The following is a 21557-nucleotide window of genomic DNA, read 5'->3' as shown; positions in this document are numbered from 1 at the left end:
TTATATATCTATGTTGTGTGGATCAGTGATATGGAACCCACAGCCCTTATCTCCATTTGCCTCTGTATCTACATTCTGTACATTTGTAAGAAAAACAAAGTGTGAATTCTTTACATGCTATAGCACTAAGAACTTCGGGGGAAATTCATCCAAATCTGTGTAGAGGAAAAGTGGTGCAGTTGCCCATAGCAACCAATCAGATTGCTTCTTTCATTTTTTCCAGGCCTCTTTAAAAATGAAAGAAGCGAGCTGATTGGTTGCTATGGGCAACTGGACCACTTTTCCTCTACACAGGTTTTGTTAAATCTCCCACTTCTAACCTAGACTCAGGCACCACCCATCTGCACATGGATCTGCACAAACCTGTATGGACTCTGTTTTTTTTAATAATAAGGCACAATGGGGGAGATTTATCAAAACCTGTGCAGAGGAAGAGTGGTGCAGTTGCCCATAGCAACCAATCAGATTGCTTCTTTCATTTTCCACAGGCCTCTAAAGAGGCCTGTGGAAAATGAAAGAAGCAATCTGATTGGTTGCTATGGGCAACTGCACCACTCTTCCTCTGCACAGGTTTTGATAAATCTCCCCCAAGATGTGCAGTAATTGCAATAGATTCTAGGTGGCGCTAATGCTTGAACGTTTCACAACACAACTTGAACACTCTGAAGCACTGGGCCTCATTTAGCAAAACCCTCTAGAAGAAAAACTGTCTTTGTTGCCCATAGTAACCAATCTTAGCTCAGCTTTCATTTTTTATTCTCATCAGGTAAAATGAGTCTGCATTGTGATTAATTGCTATGGGCAACGAAAAAACAGTCCTTCTTTAAGATAGTTTTGACACATCTATCTAAATGTACATAACTATTCTCACAGTGACCTCGTGCTGTGTAGCCTTCACACAGACACCCAGGACAGTGTTGACTTCACACATCTCTCCCAGTCTCTAAAGTTCCTCATTCACAAACACTCTATTTCCAGTCAGGACTACATCAGCCTCACAAGTCCTCAGGCCAGTGCCATCCCCATACTGACAAACACACTAACACACAGCATTTAAAGTGTACCTGTCGTCAACAAAAACTTTTTATATAATGTAGATAATACCACTATATGTATATTTCTAATATACATTGGTTAAAAATTGTGTATATTTTTGTTGGGAAAAAGGCTGTCCTTGCAGGTATTGTATGTGGGTCTCTGTGAGGAGTCCAAAAACAGAAAGTGAGGGTCGGACAAGCAGGGATTTGTGCTGGCTCCTGGCTTGTCAATCATCCTGATGTATGAGCCAGGAGCATGTTATAGAGCCTCAGTGCACACTGTCCTGCTTTTCCTTAGTGTACAGATCCCTGCTTTTCCTTAGTGCACAGAGTCCTGCTTGTCCTCAGTGTACAGAGCCCTGCTTGTCCTCAGTGTACAGAACCCTGCTTGTCCTCAGTGCACAGAGCCCTGCTTGTCCTCAGTGTACAGAGCCCTGCTTGTCCTCAGTGTACAGAACCCTGCTTGTCTTCAGTGTACAGAACCCTGCTTGTCCTCAGTGCACAGAGCCCTGCTTGTCCTCAGTGTACAGAGCCCTGCTTGTCCTCAGTGTACAGAGCCCTGCTTGTCCTCAGTGTACAGAGCCCTGCTTGTCCTCAGCGTACAGAGCCCTGCTTTTCCTCAGTATACAGAGCCCTGCTTGTCCTCAGTGTACAGAGCCCTGCTTGTCCTCAGTATACAGAGCCCTGCTTGTCCTCAGTGTACAGAGCCCTGCTTGTCCTCAGTGTACAGAGCCCTGCTTGTCCTCAGTGAGTGCACAGAGCCTTGCTTGTTCCCAGTGTACAGAGCCCTGCTTGTCCTCAGTATACAGAGCCCTGCTTGTCCTCAGTGTACAGAGCCCTGCTTGTCCTCAGTATACAGAGCCCTGCTTGTCCTCAGTGTACAGAGCCCGGCTTTTCCACCCTCACTTCCTGTATTTGGACTCCTCATAGAGACACACATTCGATAGCTGCAGGGACAAAAATATACATATTTTTTAACCAGTGTATATTACAAATATACATATAATGGTATTATCTACGTTATTTAAAATGTTTTTGTTGATGACAGGTACACTTTAACTACATGAAATTACACAAACACAACTAGCTCTCTTTCTGAGAACTCTCCTATCACCACAAACCTGTTTTACCAACTACAAGTACCATGCAGCCCTTCCGATAACCCCACCTGCCTTGGCTCTCTTCTAGGGTCAAGTCCCCAAAACTGATTCCTTACAAGGCTGAAGCCCTAACCACTACAACAAATGCCTGACAAGCAGGTCCATCCCTTTGACACAATTACAAGTAGGACAGCAATAAATACATATACAGTGATACCTCAAGTTACAATATTAATTGGTTCCAGGATGACCATTGTATGTTGAAACCTTTGTATGTTGAGATCATAACTCTATGGAAACCTGGTAAGCTGCTGGGAGCTGTAAATCACTGTCTATGTCAGTGTTTCCCAACCAGGGTGCCTCCAGCTGTTGCAAAACTACAACTCCCAACATGCTCGGACAGCCGTTGGCTGTCTGGGCATGCTGGGAGTTGTACTTTTGCAACAGCTGGAGACAACCTGGTTGGGAAACAATGGTTTATGTAGAGGACAGGAGCTTCTTTAGGGTCCTATACAGTACACACAGTGTCCCAAATGGAGCCGCCCATACTTGGTGTCCAAAGGACCAGCTAACCCTGGCACAGGTAAGGAGTAGTACAGAACTTGTAGTTCCTCCCTGTACTGTAGGGGGCGCTACCAGACAGCCAGTCAGAGCTTGCACCTCAGTAATACAGGTGATTTACCAGTGAATTCCCATTCTGATTGGTCAGTTCCTCCAGTTGTGACACGTCTCACTGGTCTGGACTGTCTGTAGCATTGTATGTTGAGTCTGGTTTCAAGTTACAATGGTCCAGAAAAATAACATTGTATGTTGAAACTATTGTATGTTGAGGCCATTGTAAGTTGAGGGATCACTGTACATATACAATTGGTCACATAAACATGATGTAAAGAGAATCCCCCCCCCCCTCCTACAAATGATAAATATGTAACCTTCGGACCGGGCTCACACGACAAATCTTACATGTGATTTTCATTAGGACAAATAGATGCCAGAGAGAAGAAAGGGTATAAATGAGAACAGGATGTAAAATGCAATATGTGCACCCAGCCTTGGATTCAAAGTAACTAAAATTGATGGCCTATCCTCAAGATGTTAAAGGGTACCTTTCATCAAAAAAAACTTTTGATATATTATAGATTAATGTATGCAGAATAACTTTCCAATAGCATGTTATTAAAAAATATGCTTCTTTCTATTTAATTTTCCACTTTGAAAAATGAACACTAGAGGTTTCCCTACCAGCCCTGGCCGCAAGTCCTTTTTATAGATTCAGACTCTGGAGTCTTAAATCTCAGACTGCAGCCGGGACACAGACAAGCTCAGCTGGCAGCTCTGAATCTTCTCCTCTCTGTTTACAACTGCATGTGCAGAGAGAAGAAAAATCGGAGCTCAGATAGTAAAATGAATGAGGGCATGCAGTAAGGCAGAGTCAGGAGTATGCCCTGCTGTGCTATGAGCACAGTGCTGGCTCCTGCCTGTCTGATTGACAGACAGGGAGCAGTGCTGAGCTTGTCTGTGTCTCGGCTGCAGTCTGAGATTTAGGACTCCAGCATGAGTCTGAAATCTATAAAAAGTGCTTGCGGCCAGGACTGGTAGGGAGACCTCTAGTGGTCATTTTTTCAAAGTGGAAAATTTAATAGAAAGAAGCATACTTTTTAATAACATGCAATTGGAAAGTTATTCTGCATACATTAATCTATAATATATAAAATGTTTTTTTGATGAAAGGTATCCTTTAAAGCGGTGGAGGGCCAACTTCCGGGACTCTCGCAGATCAGCTGTTTCAATAGGTGCTGCTGCTTCTTCAGCGTTGACTACTGCTTGTCCTCTCTATTGTTTTATCATTTAAAGGTGAATTCACTTATTTAACAGGAGTGCCATTGTCCCTCTAAAGAGCTAAAAGGCAGAGGTGGCAGGAGTTGGACCCCTGCTGATCTAATATTGGTGGCCTATCTTGAGAACAGGTCATCAATTTTGTAAGGCCTCATTCACATCTGCTTTGGAGCTAGAAAACGAAGTTGCATTTATTTCAATGGGGTCTATCTGGTGTCCATTTATTTAGTGAGACCTGAAAAGACAAAAAATTACTGCTAGCAGCATTTTGTGTATGCTCTCTTCCCGCTTATTATACATATTCTGCGACGGCGCTCCATCGGGGATGTAAACACTGCTGGATAAATAACCCCTTTAATTCAACACCAGTGTCAGGCTGGGTTCACACTACGTTTTTGCCATACTGTTTTCAATCCGTTTTTCTAAAGAAAACCGCATAGCAAAAAAACGGATGGAACAGTATGGGGGAAAAAAGTAAACCGTATGCGTTTTTAAACAGTATACTGTTTTTAAAAGTGCATACAGTTCTGTCAGTTTTTATAAAAAAAAAAAACCTGTACGTTTTTGAAAATGTCCATTTTTAATGGGAGGGGTCTTGGGTGGGGACTTTAGGATTCAAATGCGCATGTGCAAAGTAAAAACGTATACGTTTTCCCGTATGGAACCGTATACATGTGCGTTTCCCATTGACGTCCATGTTAAAAAAACGTATGCGGTTGCAGTACGGTTTTTAAACCGGAGACAAAATTGTGGTCTTTTTTTAACATGGACATCAATGGGAAACGCACATGTATACAGTTCCATACGGGAAAAACGTATACGTTTTTACTTTGCACATGCGCATTTGAATCCTAAAGTCCCCACCCAAGACCCCTGCCATTAAAAATGGACAAAATTTTCAAAAACTTATGGGTTTTTTTAAAAATAAAAACTGACAGAACTGTATGCACTTTTAAAAACAGTATACTGTTTAAAAACGCATACGGTTTACTTTTTTCCATACTGTTCCATCTGTTTTTTTGCCATACGGTTTTCTTTAGAAAAACGGATTGAGAACAGTATGGCAGAAACAAAGTGTGAACCCAGCCTAAGCCAGTGATATTTAATATGCTTGTAAGAATATTCTAACTTGCTAACTGCTTCAGAACTAAAATAAATCTGACCAGGTTAAAACCAAATCTATTTTATAGGCTCAACTGTGGCCATCACATGAGGTAAGGCTGGGTTCACACTACGTTTTTGCCATACTGTTTTCAATCCGTTTTTCTAAAGAAAACCGTATGGCAAAAAAAACGGATGGAACAGTATGGAAAAAAGTAAACCGTATGTGTTTTTAAACAGTATACTGTTTTTAAAAGTGCATACAGTTCCGTCAGTTTAAAAAAAAAAACATGTTTTTGATTTTTTTTTCCATTTTTAATGGGAGGGGTCTTGGGTGGGGACTTTAGGATTCAAATGCGCATGTGCAAAATAAAAACGTATACATTTTTCCCTTATGGAACCGTATACATGTGCGTTTCCCATTGACGTCCATGTTAAAAAAAACTTATGCGGTTGCAGTACAGTTTTTTAACGAGACAAAATTATGGTCAACCACGGTTTTGACTGCGGTTTAAAAACCGTACTGCAACCGCATACGTTTTTTTTAACATGGACGTCAATGGGAAACGCACATGTATACGGTTCCATACGTGAAAAACGTACACGTTTTTACTTTGCACATGCGTATTTGAATCCTAAAGTCCCCAACCAAGACCCCTCCCATTAAAAATGGAGAACATTTTCAAAAACGTATATTTTTTTGTTTTTTTTTAAACTGACGGAACTGTATGCACTTTTAAAAACAGTATACTGTTTAAAAACGCATACGGTTTACTTTTTTCCATACTGTTCCATACGTTTTTTGCCATACGGTTTTCTTTAGAAAAACTGATTGAAAACAGTATGGCAAAAACGTAGTGTGAACCCAGCCTAACATAGAATTCACCATGTAAAAATGCAGCAAGAACTGCTCCACGTGATGAAGAAACAGAACAGACAAATACATTGGCGCCCTCTGCTGTTGGATTTGGGGTTGCAATTTGCATCATTCAGAAAAAATGTTGCATCAACCTCATGTATTGTCAGGACAAGTTTCTTTCCTATGAATAAAATGTCTGTCTGTGACTGTCTCTCAACCTGAGAGTAAGTGGCATTAAAGTAGGATGAGACAGGAGTCATGTACTACAAGCATGATTAATATGGTCATGAACATTTCACTGTAAAAGAAATGTTTGTTTGCCCAACAAATATCTCAAAAATCTAATAAAACATATCACAAAAGCATATTTAGTACCGATACTGATATGTAAAGTTATATCCACAGAAAAATAAAGCCATATGCATATTAATTAGTAATAAAAAAAAAAAAAATATATATATATATATATATATATATATATATATATATATATATATACAGTGGTCCCTCAAGTTACAATATTAATTGGTTCCAGGACGACCATTGTATGTTGAAACCATTGTATGTTGAGACCAGAACTCTATGGAAACCTGGTAATTGGTTCTAAAGGCACCAAAATGTCATCCAAAAAATAGGAAAAAAAGGGAGGATCAAAGAAAAATAAGTAGATAACTAATATAGATAAAGCAAATCCTTATATATAAAAGTAAGAAAGAGCTGCTGGGAACTGTAAATTACTGTCTATGTCAGTGTTTCCCAAGCAGGGAGCCTCCAGCTGTTGCAAAACTACAACTCCCAGCATGCCCGGACAGCCAAAGGCTGTCCGGGCATGCTGGGAGTTGTAGTTTTGCAACAGCTGGAGGCTCCCTGCTTGGGAAACACTGGTCTATGTAGAGGACAGGAGCTTTTTCAGGGTCCTGTAAGTCAAAAAGTAATGGAGTCATCCTCACCTGGTGTCCAAAGGAGCAGGTAACCCAGGTACAGGTAAAGCGTACAGAACATGTAATACCTCCCTGTACTGTAGGGGGCGCTACCAGACACCAGTCAGTGCATACACTTCAGTAATACAGGTAAAGAGTACAGAACATGTAATACCTCCCTGTACTGTAGGGGGTGCTACCAGACACCAGTCAGTGCATACACTTCAGTAATACAGGTAAAGAGTACAGAACATGTAATACCTCCCTGTACTGTAGGGGGCGCTACCAGACACCAGTCAGTGCATACACTTCAGTAATACAGGGGTTTTACCAGTGAATGCCCATTTTGATTGGTCGGTTATTCCGGCCATTGACACGTTTCACAGATCCGGACTGTCTGTACATTGTATGTTGAGTATGGTTTTAACTTACGATCGTCCAGTAAAGACCATTGTATGTTGAAACTATTGCATGTTGAGGCCATTGTAAGTTGAGGGATCACTGTATATAAAAATTATAATGTGTGCCTTGGCACAGTGTTAATGGGACTTGGCAATTTTAAGAATTTTTCTGAATAAATAATAACAGTATATAAAATCTAAACAAAGGACTGGCTCTTTAGGCTGAATCTACTCATTGTCGATATGTTGCAGAATTTTAGTCGCAGTATCCCCAACAAAATTCCACAACAAAATTCCATAATTCTTTCAATTTTGCACCTAAAAATCCACATGAGGGCTTATTTTATGCGCCACCAATTCTACTTTGTAATTACATCAGTAATTTTCCCCAAAAATCTACGGCAAAACGGAAACAAAAATCACTGTGCGACAAAATTTAAGAAAAAACGCCTTCCGTTTCTACGCCGTACATTTTCCAGTAAAAATGACACCTTATCTTTATTCTGTAGGTCCCTACAATTAAAATGATACCCTAATTATATAGGTTTGATTTGGTCGTACTTCTGGAAAAAATCATAACTACATGCAGGAAAATGTATACGTTTCAAATTGTCATCTTCTGACCGCTATAACTTTTTTATTTTATGATTTTTTTTATTTTATTGAGCTAGCTGGGAGCAGTTTACTTTCACTTTAGACGTGGCGATCAACTACAGAGGAAGTGTATAGTTTCTTTTCTGTCTGACCACAGTGCTCTCTGCTGACACCTCTGTCTATGTCAGGAACTGTCCAGAGTACAAGCAAATCTCCATTGCAAACCTCTCCTGCTTTGGACAGTTCCTGTCATGGACAGAGGTGTCAGCAGAGAGCACTGTGGTCATGAAGGAAAGAAATTCAAAAAGAAATACAACTTTCTCTGGAGCAAACAGCAGCTTATAAGTACTGGAACGATTAAGATTTTTAAATAGAAATCATTTACAAAACTGTTTAACTTTCTGGCACCAGTTGATTTGTAAATAAATACAAATAAAAAGTTTTCCACCGGTACCCCTTTAATTCAGTTTTTAGAGCCAAAGCCAGAAGTGGATCCAGCAGGAGAAGTCATCATTTTATTCCTTTTGAATCCACTTCTGGCATTTGCTTAAAATCGGAATGAAAAACTTGTGTATCAAACCACCCTGCAATGAGTTAAGTCCATGGTTAATTCCACACCAACATTAACAAACTGCACATTTAGAGTAGGGTTACACGTAGCACATACACAGCGCATTTGAGGCTGCGTATTTTACGCTGCATATTTTACGCTTCGTATTTCTGTGCAAGTAAACTCTATGAGAGTAATAATAAACACCCATAGACTTGTCTAGCACTGTAATACACAGAGTAAAATATTCAGGGCAAAATATGCAGTGTATGAGCTACGTATGACTCAACTCTTAATATCAATGGACTTGACTGTAGATTTTTCTACGGAGCTGTATGCATCACAGCACAGTTATAAAGTCGTTTGTGAACCTAGCCTCAGGGTATGTTCACACAATGCGTATCAGTTGCAGAAAACCTGCAGGGTTTTTGCACCAAAACAAAAAACAAAGGGGGGAATCTACTAAGGTCTGTGACAGGCGCAGATTGATTACAACTTGAAAATTTAACAAATCTATATACCCACGCCAAATGGGGGGGGGGGGCTTAGCACTCAGGGCACAAGGTTTAGCGTGAAACAGAGCTGGCCCTCCCACATGCCTAATTTACTAAAATTTACATCTGTGAGCAGATGTAAATTGTAGCGAAAATCTATACGAGCTCCTAGCGGGCATCCTCGCATGTGCCTGCACTGATCGCGAGGCTCAATCCTACACTGGCGGATGTTTAACCTTGAAATGCCTGTCTTAGTAAATCCCCCCAATATGTTTCAAATCCAGATGGGATCACATTAAGGATGACGGTGCACATTATTTGATCAGATGGTATGTTAAGAATTTCCATTTTTTCCATATCAAAATTGCAGTTTAAAATATCTATGTATCTTAGTACTTGGTAGTGTGCTTCTGTCATTTCTGTATTTGTCTTTCAGCAATGGCAGGTGCGCCTCTATATTTATAGTGGATGATTATTGGACATTCTGACCAATTTTCTTTATGTTTAAAATCAATTGCATAAAATCCCAGCAGACCACAGGGGTGCTTTAAATATAACAAACAAACCATACTCACCTGCCTTGATCCCCCGCAACTGTTGTTCCAATGGCTCCCAGTTCCCACTGCTCTCCCCTCCTTCCTCTGACTTGTCGATCTTGCACAAACTGCCCACTTACTGGCTGAGGTAAATCACTGCTGTGTCCAGTGATTGTCTAAACAGGCAGCTCCTGCAGTGATGACATCAGAGGAAGGAGTGGAGAGCAGTGGTGACTGGTGGCCATTGGAACAGCAGTTGCAGGGGATTGAGGTAGGTGAGTATGGTTTGTTTGTTATTTTTAAAGCACCCCACTCCTTTATGAAAAAGGAAAATAAGATAAAAATAATTTCATAATAATCTTTTTAGCACATTGCTAGGTGTAGGTGCGTGAACTACCACAGCATCAGCGCAGAACCATATGTTAATGCACAAGGGCAAAAAGTTTATTTTGTCACTCATCACTCTTCACATGCTGCCTTTGTAAGTTATCTTGCAACTTAAAGTGGTACTCCTATTTCATATTTTTTTTTAAATTAAAATTACACTATCACCCCAAGATACAGTATATAAATCACTATAATAGTGTTATCGCAAATTATCCTGGCTTTAGAGTGTTTTGCGTAATTAACCCCTGACAGGAGGTTGTATAGTTCTTTTATTGTCAGTGTGGTGTTGTCTGCACTTTCTTCCTCTCTCCCAAGACAACACATCCTCCAAAGTTTTCGCTGGATCTTGTCTCTGAGCTCTGGTCCCACCCCTGAGTGATGTCATCACCTCTGACCAGCCCCTAAAGCCTACATCTCCCTGTCATATACACATTTACATATATATCTTTATTGGGACATTTAGGAATACTGTGTGTTTACAGAATGCTGCCATGTGCTGAACAATGCTACAGGCAGAGGAGCAGACAGGGAAGGAATAGCATGTGCTGCAATGTCTACTGTGAAATGAGATGTTCTGCAACAGCTCATCTGGAAACTGTCAGGATTGTTGTGGGAGCTGAGCAACTACTCAACCAGAAATTACAACCGGGAAGTACAGGACTAAAATCTCCAAAACCATCAAAACAAATAAGCGATGCTTTATGCTTCTACAGCTTTTTTCCCCTGACTTGTCAAAAGTTTTGATCGGTTAGGATCTCAGTGCTGAGACTCTCACCAATCTCTAGATATGGCCGGAAGAAGCGCACAGCTATGGCAATCAGAAGTCAGGGAACCATTTGCTGAATATTTCTATGCTACCCCTGCCTGGCATGTCTGTGTTACATGGATGAGCCATTGATATCAATGGCACTGTGTAATGCTTAATTTCCCCTGTGGCGGCGCTGCAGGAAAATTGAACAGTTGCTGCTAGATTCCACCACAGATTACAGCTGATCACTAGAGATCCCAGACACTAGCTTATCACATACAAAATCAATTTCATTAACTGAAAGTAAAGAAGTCATGTCTGGACTATACGTATGGTGTAAAACAATATACAGTATATCATTTCCACTGGCAAATAAATAGGACAACCCGACGGTCATGGTAGAGATGGCGTTGAGCTTTTTCGCTAGCTCTTCTCTCTAGTCTCTGGCATTCTGGTACATTTCTTCTCCCTCCTCTCCGCTCTTCAATCCTATTTATACATTCCTTTTGCCTTTTCCAGGCCCTCAGAGACCTGCTCATGAATTTCAGGCATTCATTTCCACCAATGTTTGTTGCCATCCCAAAATACAGTTGCTATGGTGATCCAAATTCCACTCGTGTTGGACACGGGCCCAGATTCCCTTTGTAATACCTCAAACGCCAGAGAAGAAGAAGAAGGGAGGGGGGGTTGGTGAAGCGGTGGTGGAGGGTGAAAATATTTAAAAACAAAATAAACAGAAGAAATTAATAAATGGCTCATGGGACCGTGTTACATTTACTGCTGTGTTGTTGGATTATAACATTACGCATGTATTGAGCCAGGTTTTCCCTGGCTCTGCGTGTCCCCAGCATTCTTGTCATTGGTATGTGTACATAAGGAGCACATATGGGATACATTAAAATACCATCCCATGCTCTCACTATTAACCCGTTTAGGACATGAACTAACTGGAATCCAATGGAGTGCGGAATAAAATCGCTTTATAAATCTGCTCAAACTTTTATCACTTATTCCACAAAGTTGTTGTGAGCGACTGTGAAAGAATAACTCTCTATAAAGTGATCTACATTCATTCCTAATAATGAACAAAAAACGACTGTATGTAACCATTCACTTCCATCACTACGAAAAGATCTGTTGAGAAGCCAATTGGTTTTAGAAATCACTTTATTAGTGAAACAGAGATAACCTACTGTATATATTCAAGTATAAGCCGAGTTTTTCAGCACAATTTTTCGTGCTGAAAATGCCCCCCTGGGCTTATACTCGAATGAACTCCGCCTGTTAATCCCTTCATCAGTGGTCTTCAACCTGCGGACCTCCAGATGTTGCAAAACTACAACTCCCAGCGCATGCTGGGTGTTGAAGTTTTGAAACCTCTGGAGGTCAGCAGGTTGAAGACCACTGTGGCCTTCGTCATCATCCAGCCCCCTCCCCCCTTTTGTTTTGTACTTACCTCCCCTCGGCGGGACATTAGGGTGAGCTGGTCCGGGCCATCTATGCTGCAGGGACCGCCCGGTGGGGATGGTTAGTAGTTGCAGGCTGTCTTCTTCTCCGCGCTGTGGCCCCGGAGTAGTGACGTTGCTTTGACGACGACGCACAGGAAAGTTCATCCAGGGGGTCTGGATGATGACAGGGGTCTGGATGATGACAGGGGGGATGATGTATTTCCCACCCTAGGCCTATAGTCGAGTCAATAACTTTTCCTGGGTTTTTGGGGTAAAATTAGGGGCCTCGGCTTATATACGGGTCGGCTTATACTCGAGTATATACGGTATTCATTAAACTATTAAATGCCGCATTGGGGTGGTGTCACTCCAGTGTCCTCTTGCCTCGTGATTAATGTATGGTGATGTAGTAGCGCCTCAGTATATTCTATGATGTAATCTTTATATATGTGATTCTGCCTTTATGCACTTGCACTTTAAATAGTCATATGGTTTTGTAGGTGCTGCATTATACATGTATGTATAGGCATTTAAAGACGCTGGAGTGACACTTTTTCATTTGTTCCTCCATTTTTAAATATTATCAATAAAGATTATTATTATTCTCACCATATTTTTGGAATGACTCCTCTTTTCCTATGTTTTCTTGTGTATCTTTTTGGAGGTCATATAGCATTATAACCGTATGGGGTTCCATGGGGCACAGATGTGTGCTGGTTGGACACTATTGAGGAGATATATCTCATACCCCATAAGTCTCTCATAAGTCTGAGACTGTTTGTTAAACTATTGTTAGTAGAAAGGCAACTGTATCTAGAAGATCCAACCACTGTTTGATGGCAAAAACAACCCCATCAAGACAAATGAAAACTAATGTACACTCGGTGAAAAGATATTGAAAACAGGCAGAGGATGAACATTTCTACGTATCCCTTAAAGGGGAACTCCGCTGCAAACATCTCATCCCCTATCAATGGGACAGGGGATAAGATGTTAGATCGTGGGGACCCCCATGATCTCCGCTGCAGCACCACAGTCAATGGTAGTGAAGGGCCGGGAAGCAAGGATTGTCTAAACATTTTAGTGTGTTGGACAATCCCTTTAAAGTTGATAAAAGTTATCCCCTATCCACAGGATAACTAGCTGATTGGTGGGGATCCAACTGTTGGAAGCCTCTCTAATCCCGAAAACGGAGGACAGTTGTCTCTTGAAGAAATGGAGCTACAAGGTTTCTGCACATTGTCAAGTGCTGAGTTTAGCAATGTTTAGGTGCCCCACAGAGAATGAATGGAGCACCAGCCACATGTGCATGCTGCAGCTCCGTTCGTTTAGAGCAATAGTCAACAAACTGTGGCCCTCCAGATGTTACCACCGGCTGTCAGGGCATGCTGGGAGTTGTAGTTTTGTAAAAACTGGATGGGCCAGTTTGGAGACTACTGCTTTAGAAGAGAATTGTCCTCTGTTCTCAGGATCGGGGGGAGGGGGGATCCCAGTGGTCCAACCCTCACCGATCAGCTTGTTATTTACTATCATGAGGATAGGGGATAACTTTGCATTGTGGGATAACCACTTTTAGTTAGTCATTAAAAATAAAAAGGATATGGCCCAGTTGTGAGAGCAGGGTGTTCTCAAAACTAAAGTGATAGATCAAGAAGGGCGCTAGCAAAGAAGGCCATGGAGACACCTACAGTCATGGCCGTAAATGTTGGCACCCCTGAAATTTTTCTAAAAAATGAAGTATTTCTCACAGAAAAGGATTGCAGTAACACATGTTTTGTCATACACATGTTTATTCCCTTTGTGTGTATTGGAACTAAACCAAAAAAGGGAGGAAAAAAAGCAAATTGGACATAATGTGACACCAAACTCCAAAAATGGGCTGGAAAAAATTATTGGCACCCTTTCAAAATTGTGGAAAAATAAGATTGTTTCAAGCATGTGATGCTCCTTTAAACTCACCTGGGCCAAGTAACAGGTGTGTGCAATATAAAAATCACACCTGAAAGCAGATAAAAAAGGAGAGAAGTTCACTTAGTCTTTGCATTTGTGTATCTGTGTGTGCCACACTAAGCATGGACAACAGAAAGAGGAGAAGAGAACTGTCTGAGGACTTGAGAACCAAAATTGTGGAAAAATATCAACAATCTCAAGGTTACAAGTCCATCTCCAGAGATCTAGATTTGCCTTTGTCCACAGTGTGCAACATTATCAAGAAGTTTGAAACCCATGGCACTGTAGCTAATCTTACTGGGCGTGTATGGAAGAGAAAAATTGATGAAAGGTGTCAATGCAGGATAGTCCGGATGGTGGATAAGCAGCCCGAAACAAGTTCCAAAGATACTCAAGCTGTCCTGCAGGCTCAGGCAGCATCAGTGTCAGAGCGGACTATCCGTCAACTTATTTAAATGAAATGAAACGCTATGGCAGGAGATCCAGGAGGACCCCACTGCTCACACAGAGACATAAAAAAGCAAGACTATATTTTGCCAAAATGAACTTGATTAAGCCAAAATCCTTCTAGGAAAACGTCTTGTGGACAGATGAGACCAAGAGCAGAAAGCACTGTGGTCAGACAAAAAAGAAATTTAAAAAGGAAAGAACTTCCTCTGTAGTATACAGCAGCTGATAAGTACTGGAATGATTAAGATTTTTGAATAGAAGTAATTTACAAATCTGTTTAACGTTCTGGCACGAGTTGATTTTAAAAAAAAATGTTTTTCACTGGAGTACCACTCTAACTTGTTAGGCACCAAGGGTGGACAGGTACACCCTTGCTCGCTGGTACTTAAAGGGGTACTCTGCTGGAAAAAAAAAAATGTTTAATCAACTGGTGCCATAAAGGTAAACAGATTTGTCAATTACTTCTATTAAAAAATCTTGATCCTTCTAGTACTTATCAGCTGCTATATGCTCCACAGGAAGTTATTTTCTTTTTGAATTTCCTTTCTGTCTGACCACAGTGCTCTCTGCTGACACCTCTGTCCATTTTAGGAACTGTCCAGAGTAGAAACAAATTCCCATAGAAATCCTGCTCTGGACAGTTCCTAAAATGGACAGAGGTGTCAGCAGAGAGCACTGTGGTCAGAGACAAAGGAAATTCAAAAAGAAAAGAACTTCCTGTGGAGCATATAGCAGCTGAGTACTGGAAGGATTAAGATTTTTAAAATAGAAGTAATTAACAAATCTGTTAAACTTTCTGGTACAAGTTGATTAAAAAAAATAATAATAATGTTTTCCAGTCGAGGACCAAGGGCATACCTGTACATGATGCAACGCACATGGCCTTCAATTCCAGGCAAATTCTCTCACCAAAAGCCCAAATGGCACTCCTTCTCTTCTGAGCCCTGTAGTGTGCCCACAGAGCACTTTTACATCCACATATCGGGTATTTCCATACTCTTTTTCTAGGTTTTTCTCCTATTACCCCTTGTAAAAATGTCCAACTTTAGTGAAAATTCGTCAATCACCTGTGGGGTGTTAAGGCTCACTGTACCCCTTGTTACGTTCCTTGAGGGGTGTAGTTTCCCAAATAGTATGCTGTGTGTTTTTTTCTTTTTGCTGTTCTGGCACCATAGGTGCTTCCTAAATGCGACGTGCCCCCCAAAAACCATTTCAGCAAAATTCACTTTCCAAAATCCCATTGTCGCTCCTTCCCTTCTGAACCCTCTAGTGCACTCACAGAGCACTTTACATACACATATGAGATATTTCCTTACTCGAGAGAAATGGAGTTACAAATTTTTGGGGACATTTTCACCTATTACCCCTTGTGAAAATGAAAAATTTGGGGTAACATCAGCATTTTAGTGAAAAAAAATCTGATTTTTCATTTTCACATCCCACTTTAATGAAAGTTTGTCAGTCACCTGTAGGGTGTTAAGGCTCACTGTACCACTTGCTACGTTCCGTGAGGAGTGTAGTTTCCTAAATAATGTGCCATATGGGTGTTTTTTTTTTGCTGTTCTGGCACCATGGGGGGCTTCCTAAAAGCAACATGCCCCCCAAAAACCATTTCAGCAACATTCGTTCTCCAAAATCCCATTGTCGCTCCTTCCCTTTTGAGCCCTCTAGTGCACCCACAGAACTTACATCCGCATATAAGGCATTTCTTTACTCGAGAGAAATAAGGTTACAAATTTTGGTGCGCTTTTTCTCCTTTTATCCCTTAAAAGTAAAAAATATGGGTCGACAAAAACATGTTATTGTAAAAAATTAAGATTTTGAATTTGAAGATTGATTTCGAATGGGGTCCATTATGGGGTATTTCTAACATAAAGACCCTCAAATTCACTTCAAAATTTAACTGGTCCCTGACAAATTCAGATTTTGAAAATTTCATGAAAAATTGAAAAATTGCTGCCATACTTTGAAGCCCTCTAATGTCTTCTAAGAGGAAAAACATGTCAACTTTATGATGTCAACATATAGTAGACATATTGTAAACGTGAATCAATATATCATTTATTTGGTATGTCTATTTTCCATACAAGCAGAGAGCTTCAAAGTTAGAAAAATGCAAGATTTTTTAATTTTTCATGAAATTATCAACAAAAAATTACCATTAACATTAAGTAGAATATGTCACGAAAAAACTATCTCGGAATCAAATTCATAAGTAAAAGCATCCCAGAGTTATTAATGCCTAAAGTGACAGTGGTCAGATGTGCAAAAAATGCTCTGGTCCTTAAGGTCATAATAGGCTTGGTCCTTAAGGGGTTAATATATATTATAAGGGGTGTGTTGGCACTGCTTGTGTCCATTGTGAAAGAGATTTATCATATTTTTATGTTTTAGTTTTTTTTCTGCTTTCATGACTGAACAGAAAAACTGAATCTACGATTCAGATGTGAATGAAGCTTTATGTCAATGAGAAGGAAAACTAGATTAGGTGAGCTGCGATTTCCTGGTTCCAAATGTTTGTTGCCCAAGGTATCAGGCCTCCATTAGTAAACTGAATCCAACCTGTATTCATGTTTTTCTTTGGCGCGCGCTTTGTGCGATATTGATGAAACATCCTGCGCCATGGTGTGCCAGAAATCCTTAAATGTCCCGACAAAACTACTGGAAACCCTGCCAAAAGGGGCGTGGTTTTAAATAAGCATACAATCCCCCCCCCCCCCCATATTTATTATACATATTGGCCCTGATTTACTGTTGTAAACCCAACATGTGCCAGAGCTGCGCCAGAATAAAAAAAACCTGACCAACTCTACATTTTACTGAGAGAACTCGACATTTTCACAAAAACCCAACATATTTACTAAGGTTTCCACAGAAAATGTGCTGGATTTGAGCTGAGGAAAACCCGACAGGTCAGAGCATGTGTAAAAAAGAGCAAAATGTAGGGAAAAGAGCAAAATGTAGGGAAACCTTAGTAAATACTGTGGAAAAGAAATTGTAAGGAATTAAAACCCACAAAGAAAACTACACAACACTCTTAGTAAATAAGGGCCATTATGATAACTGCAAAAAAAATGATGGTCTTTTTGGATGAAAAATAGCAATTAACCACTCATTGTCAATCTGTTCCCTATTTGTAATATGTGTAAAATTATAAATTTTTATACAATTCTATGAGTGGAAAAAGTTTATTTTTTTGTTTTTATTTTTTTAATGCTCAAAATGTAAACGTAATGAAATGTCATGAAATTCCCATAATGACATGAAATGTTTTGGATTGCCAAATGCTGAATAAGGGAAAAGGCAGTTTTTGTAGTATTTTTTTTATCATCATGAGCCACACTTGTCACAAGTGCCAAATCTGCACCAAAAATCCCCAACAAAAGCATCACATTAGAAAATAACATAGGATAACATGACGCACATAAGAGAAACCTCACAAAACCTGGCCCTGACGGCCATCCTGTTACTAGTCTATTTTGTTCATATTTTAACTTTTTATACCTTATTAATCTATTTATATGTTACAATAAGTGGTTATAACAGAATCCAAAGATTATCCGCACTCACCGCACAGAACGCGACTCGATGCTCCTAGTTAGAGACTCCAATGGACCCGGGTGTCAGACCGAGCATAGCGCTCAGATCTTTGGATTCTGTTATAACCACTTATTGTAACATATCTATTTCGATACTTGTTTCCAGCACCACCGCTGGCTCTCTTGATAGTGTTCCATTGCTGCACAGACATCTACATACCGTATATACTCGAGTATAAGCCGACCCGAATATAAGCAGAGGCCCCTAATTTCAACCCAAAAACCCAGGAAAAGTTATTGACTCGACTATAAGCCTAGGGTGGGAAATACATCATCACCGCCTGTTAATCCCTTCATCAGTGGTCTTCAACATCTGCGGACCTACAGATGTTTCAAAACTACAACTCCCAGCATGCCCGGACAGCCGATGGCTGTCCGGGCATGCTGGGAGTTGTAGTTTTGAAACCTCTGGAGGTCCGCAGGTTGAAGACCACTGCGGCCTTCATCATCATCCAGACACCCCCTTTAGTTTTCTACTCACCTCCCCTCGGTGGGAAGGAAGGGTGAGCTGGTCCGGGCCATCTATGCTGCAGGGACCGTCCGGTGGGGAGGGTTAGTCGTTCCAGGCTGTCCATCTTCACCGGGAGGCCCTCTTCTTCACTCCGGGCCGGCCCTGGACTAGTGTTGTTGCCTTGACGATGATGCACAGGGACGTTCATGCGCAGGGACCTCCCAGACCAGCTCACCCTTCCTTCCCACCGAGGGGAGTTGAGTAGAAAACTAAAGGGGGGTCTGGATGATGACGAAGGCCGCAGTGGTCTACAACCTGCGGACCTCCAGATGTTTCAAAACTACAACTCCCAGCATGCCGATCGCTGTCCGGGCATGCTGGGAGCTGTAGTTTTGCAACATCTGGAGGTCCGCAGGTTGAAGACCACTGAGAAGGGATTGACAGGCGGAGAGTTCACTCGAGTATAAGCCGAGGGGGGCGTTTTCAGCACGAAAAATCGTGCTGAAAAACTAGGCTTATACTCGAGTATATATGGTACTTGTGACCTGAGATGCGTTAACCCGTGAGCTACCTTGATAACTGGTAGTGCCATCCTGCATATCTACCTACACCTCTATTTATATTTTACCCTATGAATATTTGTATTTATATCTATAATCAGTCTGATAGAAATATTCCATGGCAGCAAATTTCCTTCTTAAACCCTGCTGCCTCAATGTACTGCAGCCATGGGCTCTGCATGAAGTTTACCTACAATATAATATACTGTACATTTAGAAAAATGCTGTGGTTTCTTTCTGACCAGATTTCCCCTCAGGATTAACGGTCTTTGACAAATGTATGACAGGGTATAGGAATGTCTCTGAAGGCTTTGTCCTTGGTTTCCTGGTATGCACACTATTCTTGCCCATTGTTTTCCTAACAATGGCTTCATGAATACAAGACCTTAAACAGTGCAGGCAAAGTCTTTCAGATCTTCCAGAACAGATTCTCCATAATACCTTCCTAGAGATTTAAATGCCTTCATTATCATAAGTTTATAGGTGGATTCCTTGAGTTACTGGCCCTGTTACATGGAGTGGTTATCAGCCGAACATGCCGATATCGCCCTGTGTAATAGGGTCGGCAATCAGCAGACAAATGAGCAAACCCTTAGTTTTTTCTATCTTAAAAAAATCAGCTCTCGTCGGATGAACATCCTTCTGTGTAATAGTGGTTGTGTGGCCCATGAATGAAAGATGCAGAGGGCAACACGAGCGATCCTGCAATCATTAATGCAGTCCTCCATGAGCCTTGTAATAGGTTCTGCACATGGCCGCCCATCTACAAGACGGTTGCTTGTTTACACTGTATATTAGCCCATCTAATAGGGCTCTAAAAGTGGAAATACCCAATTTATTGGCATATAACATGCATTTTTTAGGCTAACATTTTTAGCCTAAAGTCTATCTGCGTGTTATACACCCATAAGCCGCTGCAGTTCAATTATTTAAAGGGTACCTCTCATCAAAAAAACTTTTGATATATTATAGATTAATGTATGCAGAATAACTTTACAATTGCATGTTATTAAAAAATATTCTTCTTTCTATTTACCGTATTTATCGGGGTATACCACGCACCGGCCTATAACACGCACCCTCATTTTACCAAGGATATTTGGGTAAAAAAAGTTTTTTACCCAAATATCCATGATAAAATGAGGGTGCGTGTGTGCGCGTGTATACCCCGATATACCCCCAGGAAAGGCAGGGGGAGAGAGGCCATCGCTGCCCGCTTTTCTCCCCCTGCCTTTCCTGGGGTCTAGAGCGCTGCTGTCGGCCCTTTTCACCCCCTGGTTATCGGCGCCGCTGCCCGTTCTGTCCCCCTGACTATCGGTGCCGGCGCCGATAGCCAGGGGGAGAGAAGCGGCGCCGACAGCCAGGGGGAGAGAAGGGGCAGCGGCACCCATTGCCGGCGCCGCTGCCCCGTCGTGCGTCCCCAGCGACGTTGCTATGCACGGCGCTCTGACGTCATGCGCCGCACCGTTCAGCGCATAGCAATGACGCCGGGGACGCACGACGGAGGCCTGGAGCAGCGCGGACCCGACTCAGGTAATTATGCCACCGGGGATGGGGGGAGGCAACGGGGCAGCGGCGCCGGCAATGGGTGCCGCTGCCCCTTCTCTCCCCCTGGCTGTCGGCGCCGCTTCTCTCTCCCTGGCTATCGGCGCCGGCACCGATAGTCAGGGGGACAGAACGGGCAGCGGCGCCGATAACCAGGGGGTGAGAAGGGCCGACAGCAGCACTCTAGAACCCAGGAAAGGCAGGGGGAGAGAAGCGGGCAGCGACGGCCTCTCTCCCCCTGCCTTTCCTGGGGGTGTATCGGCGTATAACACGCACACAGACTTTAGGCTAAAAATTTTAGCCTAAAAAGTGCGTGTTATACGCCGATAAATACGGTAATTTTCCACTTTGAAGAAATGACCACTAGGGGTCTCCCTACCAGTCCTGGCAACAAGCATTTCAGACTCATGGTGGAGTCCTAAACACTACGAGCTGCCAGTCTTCTTTGTTCACAAAGGAGAACACTCAGAGCTACCAGCCTGCTTTGTTCACAGCCTGTTTGGCTGTGAATAAAGCAGGCTGGCAGCTCTGAGTGTTTAGGACTCCAGCATGAGTCAGAAATGCTTGCTGACAGGACTGATCGGGAAAAATACAATAGAAAAAAGCGTATTTTTCATTAACATGCTATTGGAAAGTTATTCAAATCTAAAATATATCAAAAGTTTATTTGATGAGAGGTACCCTTTAAAGCGGGCGCTTTAAATCAATGAACTGCAGCGGCTTTTAAGGTGCAGAGACCTGCCGTCGCTGCCGGCTTCTCTCCCCCTGCTATCGGTGCTGCTGCCCCATTGCCAGCGCCGATAGCCAGGGGGAGAGAAGCGTCGCCGACAGACAGGGGGAGAGAAGGGGCAGCGGCACCCATTGCCGGCGCCGCTGCCCCGTTGCCTCCCCCCATCCCCGGTTGTATAATTACCTGTTGTCGGGGTCGGGTCCGTGATGCTTCAGGCCTCCGGTGTGCGTTCCCTGCGTCATTGCTATGCGCTGCACGGCG

At 42.0% G+C, this 21557-nt stretch overlaps 1 protein-coding gene across 1 annotated transcript in view; it reads left to right on the top strand.

The window, feature by feature from the left end:
* Positions 1-347: 347 nt before the first annotated feature.
* The window catches only part of CEP63 (centrosomal protein 63), a 180874-nt gene continuing 159664 nt past the window's right edge, over positions 348-21557 (top strand). The window contains exon 1 of the mRNA XM_056564396.1: positions 348-365. The gene's annotated coding sequence lies outside the window, so the exon portion shown is untranslated. The remainder of the gene's footprint in view (positions 366-21557) is intronic.

Source organism: Hyla sarda, chromosome 3 (genome assembly GCF_029499605.1).
Source record: "Hyla sarda isolate aHylSar1 chromosome 3, aHylSar1.hap1, whole genome shotgun sequence".
In the NCBI taxonomy this organism is placed as follows: Eukaryota; Metazoa; Chordata; class Amphibia; order Anura; family Hylidae; genus Hyla; species Hyla sarda.
Note: the sequence above shows the minus strand (reverse complement) of the source record. Positions and strands in the feature narration are given on the sequence as shown.